The 6,614-nt window shown below is 44.4% G+C and overlaps 1 long non-coding RNA gene across 1 annotated transcript; it reads right to left on the bottom strand.

Annotated features, from left to right (window-relative positions):
• Positions 1-2,030: 2,030 nt before the first annotated feature.
• On the bottom strand, positions 2,031-3,920 carry LOC111846314 (uncharacterized). The gene is made up of 3 exons (XR_002838859.2): positions 3,848-3,920; positions 3,600-3,652; positions 2,031-2,138 (listed from the first exon to the last, which is right to left on the bottom strand). It is a non-coding gene; the product is annotated as an uncharacterized lncRNA (long non-coding RNA).
• Between the last annotated feature and the right edge of the window lie 2,694 nt (positions 3,921-6,614).

Here is a 6,614-nt window from a genome sequence, read left to right as displayed (position 1 = left end):
AAATGAAAACAAAGTGGTTCTAGGGCAGCAGCACGATGGTCTGCCCCCAACGCATTGCATTCTGGGATTCTGGGAGTGACGGTGCATGTATTCGTCATAAGCATGTATTCAAAGTAAGTCTGGCTTTTATTCTTCACCGTGACCCGGTCAGTCGCTGAGGGAGATTGTCAAAGCGGAGACTGAGAATAAAATGGTGGGAGCGCATCGAATCCGTGTGGCAGTGCAAAAGAGGAGACCACAACACCTGATACCCAGAAATTCTCGTATGCTAAGAAAGAGATCACCCTGAGTGTTCATCGCCTGAAGCCCGCAGGGCAGTCGCCAAGGCTGCGACGAGCTCTGGGTCTGAGTGGCATCATATTTCTGTACCGAGCAAAGCCAGTAGTGACCAATCTACATTTACAGAGGGAGCTGGTGCCCAGGGCTGTGAAAGAATCTGCCTTTGTGAAATGAGATACTTGTGGGGTTTATAGGCGGCCCGGAATGGGGAGTCCAGCGAACTCAGCGCTAGTTGATAACCGGCAGCCTAGACTATGTGCGTGAGCACCTGCGGTCGGCTCCGCGGTCCCCGAATCTGCGTGACACGCCAGACGTGCTACATTCCCTCCCTTATCAGCAGTTCTGATGCGTCGGGGGAAAAAAACACCACATTCATGGCATTTTTGCACAATTACGCGGCACCTTCCACTGAGAAAAAAAATCTAGCACTTTATACCTGCGGTGCAATTATCGCACCTTTCCTTCCTCTTCCTTTTGAAGAGCCTGTGTCACTCAGGGCTGTGACATTCCGGCAGAGAGATCCTACATGAACAGACACACTTGACTATCCCTAGTTAGCGCAGCCATGAGGTAGCTGACCCGTAAATGGGAGCTTAAACTTACCACATTTATGCAAACATCCCCCCTTGCGCTACACATCCAGGCTGCTGCTCTGCATCAGATTTGCATATTTCATTCTTTCTTTTAGCCCATTTATGCAATAGGTTAATTCTCTGGAGTATTTCAGGTCAAATGTCTCACTGAAGTGTGCTATAACCAGGCCTCTTTTGGGACGGGAACTGGCAACCTTCAGGTTACAAGGCCAGGCCCTTAATCACTAGGTTAGCTGGTGTTCCCGTGGCCAGTCTGACAATCCAGTAAGTGACGGTTATATGCAGACGTTGCTACTGGTTTATTCTGTTTTTCTTTTTGTCTGTAGGGTTATTTTTGTCAACACATCATTGAAGTTCCACCATTGACTATAAAAATAAACTCTAAAGGCAAAACTGATGGAAATATCAAACATTTCGTACGACGATGAGCATGATTATTGTAATCCCGACTGCTCAGCTATAAATTTTTACGATTGTAACTATCTATCCCAGCCTGAAGCCTATCCCAGAATGGATGCCAGACCATTATAGGGAGCAAGCACACACAAAATAAGAGTCATTTTCAGACGCCGGTTCACCTAAACCACATGTCTTGGGACTGTGGGAGGAAACCAGAGCCACCCTGAGTGAAACCACACAAACATGGGGAGAACATGCAAGCTGCACATGCACAGCTGGTGCTGGAAGTGTCCGCCCCAGAAGTGCTTGGCCGCAACAGCCGTAGCCACACCGCTTTAAATCCTGGAAATGCGCATCTCCGTGTTGTGAAAGGATTGCATAGTTACGCGTTCTCTATTAGCCTGGGGTCTGTGGAAATCTAAAAAGGAGCATTGTAGGTTCTTGAGGTATGCTGTTTTGTTAACAAAAAAAAAGGCCCCACCAAGAAATTACATCAGTAGGGCAATGAAACCGCCTTTTGTATCTCGGCCAGCATCTGTGGAATTCTATACGCTTGTCTTTATGTTCACCTGAACAGCTGGAAGTTATGTTGCTGGGTGCCTGCAGGCAGACTGTGGGGGGTGGGGTGGGGTGGGGTGGGGTGGGGGCGGGGGGGGGCAGAGCATTTCTGTTATGCAACACAAAAGCATTGTCAGTGAGGGGTAGAGAAGCCACCCTGGAGAGACCTCACCTTGGCTAACCAGCCTTGCAGGCCGGTGTGGTCCTTCAAGGAGAACATCATGGAACAGACCAGGCTGGATCATGGGTGTCGTCCAGATTATGCGCATCTGAATTCAGCACGTACTCCAGACACGAGGGTGTGACACTCTGTAGTGAGCACAATTTACAACTCACTGGAGACATTTTTTCAACTTATTGCAGAAATTAGCTAATAATGTATGTATTTTCACAGGAAACGTTTAGTCTAACATAAGGGAGTGAGACAGGCAAAGAATGCGGCAATATCACAGTTACGTTTGATATTAACAAACTAGGCCTGCTGCCTGTGTGTGTCTGCGTGGGAATGGCTGTCCATAGCGGTAGCTGAATCTATCACTGTGACATGTACTCATGGCCATCTGTGACACACGTGCACGTCGCTGGACACCTGTGTTCCACCCCCATAATCCCAAATGTCAATCCCACAAGCAAACGGCAGAAGACCCTTAACAGCTGGGGAGTCCCCTGGCTCAACCCTGATTCCACAGGAATGGTTCTGACCAACACTAAGCTCTGCGCTCTGGCCATATGACATCGTGTAGATGGGATGGTATCTGAACTAAAAATTTCAATTAATTCGGCTCCCTTTGTTTTAAAAGCGATACATGGAGCAATTGATTGTGTAGTAGCACAAATGCACATAAAATTAATTATTGTGCATTTAAACCTCATTATGCTAAATCGTACTTCATTTGCGGTATAAAGGTTAAAATGCACGTTAATTTCTTCACATAAAATGCATACGCATTTGCGCTGTTACAACAATCAATTGGCACACGTATCGCTTTTAAAGGTTAACAAGTACCAGTTATGTGCATCCCTGCTTATACGCGAAGCATTCATTTAGCTTTCAGTAAACAGAGCATACCTGAATTTTGAAACATCCTTGACTATTTCCCTTCTTTTGTTAAGGCCGATTCTATGACAAAAATTTAAGTTTCACCACATACTGGACAGGCGAGTGTGCAGCAGGAAGTTATAAACTGCTTATCGAATTTGTGAAATACTTCACAGTTCTGTCAACAGAGACCTTGCATAAACTATTTTGTTTTTCAGTGGCCATGGAAGGTCAATTTCTGCCTAACGATTCTAAACACCTGGACAAAAGAATTTAAAATGCTCCATCCTACAGAGAATGTAAACTTCAAATAAAATTGAATCAGTTATAACACACGGGTTTTTTCTCAAACACTATGTTCTTTGCTACCTCATAAAATAAACACAAAATACCAAAAAAGTCACTGTGGCTTAGAAGAGGAGAGAACAAATCAGACTGTTTTGCAAGAGACCTGAAACAATGTGCAGATTTATTGCTGAAAATGGGTTCGGTTTGTTCAGTTCTTTATTTCCTTATTTTCTAAAATAGCTCGTAAGAACTGGAAAATTCTTCGAAACGCCCAATCGTTTTTCCTGGCTGGCATTCGCCAGTGTGTCACACCCTGCATCAGTTTTCTGAGTATCTGTACGCAGAGCTGAAAACATGTCTTCTTTATATATATATATATATATCTCTACCAAGGCTGTAATTGTAATACATATTGGGGGGGGGGGGACACGTATTATAATTACCTTGGTAGGTTTGGCCTCCCCCAATGTTGATTGCAAGGCTATGGTCTTGATATCTAGTAACAGAAAAGGTCAAACTTTTCGTGTATATTAATTTTCTGTGATGATCAACATTTATGTCTGCCTGCGATGGTATTTAAGTAAATTTGTTTTAGGATTTTAATAGCTCAGATCTCAGGTAACACAGTCAAACTGATTATTTTGTGTCCTTTTTATTATAAATATGAGCCCAGTGGACTCTGCTGCCTCACCTGCTTGCAGAAACCGCACGAGTGAGAAGGAATTGTGTTCCTCCTTCGTCGGGGCAGAGACGGAAGCTGAAAGAGGCATTGAAAGGCCGGTGTGCGTGACAGCTGGTGAAAGGCAAAGACCTGCGCCCCCCCACCCCCCAGCTCACGGCTGTCGGCAGCTGGGTAGAGGGACCTGGCCAAAGGCACAACTGTTCCATTCAGCTGCAGCCCATCAGTCATATCTGATTATTTTAAGTTTGGCCAGTAGCTACGAGACAGTTGGTGTTTCCTGGTCAAAGAATAAAGCGCTGGATGAAGAGTGATGCCACTGAGCACTTGAACGTCACTGTATTATAACTGAACAAAGGTGAAATGACAGTACCATGTGTTTTCTGGGCTTTAAATATAACATTTGTGCGGACAATAAGAGTTCTATCTTAACTTGGTGAAAAATGTTATGGGACTGACCAATAAAAATACAAAATAATGTTTCTGGGAGAAGATCCACGGACAAAATATTTTTATATTAAAAAGTAGGATTAAGAATTTGGGGAATTCAACAGGACTTTGCCATGTTCCCCCCCTAGCTATACCAAAATCATAATAAATATACAGTTTATGCAGCATAATTAGTCTGTTGATGGGACTTTATGGGATTTCTAACCAATCATGTGGTACAACAATCTATAATAATACTGTCAGATAAAATCCATGATCTAGAATAGAGATGCTTGCAGTTAATCAGTGAATCAGAGTGGCATAACACATGCATATAAAGATGGATACACACCAAGCCATGGCAAAAAAAAAGTAGTGCCAGGCTAGGCCAGTGAACCTTCGGCACTGGAACACACTGGCATGACCAGAGGTGACAGGTGACATACAGCCCAATGAGAGAACTCAATATTACTGGCTAGCTTCACGCTCACTCGGCCAAAACAGCGCCAACGGGACCCAATCATGTCCGACTGTGTCGCACACACAGGCAGTCACCAACTATACACACACACACACACACACACACACTCTGTCAAGATAGAGATGGAGCTTTTACTTAAATAATCCATCCATCAATTTTCTGTACCCGCTTATCCTATTGAGGATCACGGGGGGGGGGGGTTCAGAGCCTATCCTGGGAGCTACAGGTGCAAGACAGGGATCAGCTCATGATGGGGCACCAACCCATTGCAGGGCCCATTGCATTCACTCACACATGCACATCTACGGGCAATTTGGTAGCTCCAATTATCCTCGACATGTTTCTGGCACATAAATAATAATGAATTACTAGAATGTTTGGGAATTTTCAGTAGCAAGGGAAACATGATGCTATCTTTTTAATCAGCGTGTTTCAGCTTTCATTGTTATGACTTTAAATCAACAGCTCTTTGCCGTAAAAAGAGCTCGCTAGAAGTGAATCAAGGTGTGTTCGCCTCCGTCGATCCTTCTTTGCAATGTAAAAATTTTTCTTCCCCAGCTAACATCTGGCTCACCCTTCAGTCATGACATCATTTGTGACTTTTTTCCCCCTTATTATTTATTGAAATGGTTCTTCCCTAACTGCCAATTGACAGTAACATATATATTTTTTGGTTAAGAGAGGGACCCTGCGTTGAGTGGGGCAGTCCATTGTGTTATTGTAAGGGAAACTTGTTTGCGCTCTGGGCAGTTGATGTTTCTGTCGGGCAAAGTTTCAGCGGGAACAATCTTACGTAACCACATGAGAACGTAAGCTGGGTTCAACAAAAGCGATTGTTCAAGCGAGTGTTTAAGTCCTCTACCTTTAATGCATGCAATTTGAGTTTGTTAGACGGGTCTCACGCTTGTGTGTGTGCGCCTGTCCTGGTTGGATGAGGAGCACATGTTCCACAACCACATTTTCACTTCAAACGAAGTGCACGGCTGCTGCACATCTGCCCGCCTGCTCCCGTCTGCACCATCTGCAGGGCTGAGCCGCTCTGCCGCACCTCCATGGTCCCGCTCTTCTAGGTCCTTGACCACAACAGCAGGGTCACCGACTCTCACGCATCTGGCATGACACTCACACCTTCGGACTCTCACGCAAGAAATCAACATGGCAAATCTATATTATTCCATTATAAACCTAAAACGAAAAGTGTTGGGGTAGTTTGGAAACCCTGCAGACTATTTACAAGGTAATAAAACTGTTACATACATGTAGACGCATGTGCACGCGTGTGCAGACTTGTCTCGGATTGAAAATCTCACGCCAGCCAGCTGACCAAAATTGGCAACTCAGAATAGCCACGATACTATAGCTGCCCTTTCACTCATGAATGTGACAACTGTCCACTTAAAAGCAATCGCTGCGAATAAGGATTTCGGGCCTTTAAAATATTTACTACATTTTCGATAACAAAGGCCAGTTACGTCTGTTAAGAAATGAAGTCTGAGGTATTCACACGCCGTAGCCTTTTCTCAGTTGAAAGGCTGAGTCAACCGGCTAGAGAAAGGGCTTTTCATGACCAGTCACATCTCGGTTACAAGTCTAGCTATAGTTACTAAACGCAAAATACACCTGATACTCGATACTTGTATCATTTACTTAGTCATACATAGCTGCTTGCCAAACACAGTAATGCAGATTTGACATAAAAAGAACACAGCAAGGTATGTTGAAGGTGCAGTGTTTCCTCATAAATTTTCATGGCATAAGTATCGCTAAGCAGAAAACCTGCATATGAGACACTGAATATTGGGCCTTATGTAGCTGCCCTTTGACTCTGTAGCCCTACAGCATAAGAGGTTGCAGAAAGGATGGGTGGAA

Source organism: Paramormyrops kingsleyae, chromosome 10 (genome assembly GCF_048594095.1).
Source record: "Paramormyrops kingsleyae isolate MSU_618 chromosome 10, PKINGS_0.4, whole genome shotgun sequence".
NCBI lineage: Eukaryota > Metazoa > Chordata > Actinopteri > Osteoglossiformes > Mormyridae > Paramormyrops > Paramormyrops kingsleyae.
Note: the sequence above shows the minus strand (reverse complement) of the source record. Positions and strands in the feature narration are given on the sequence as shown.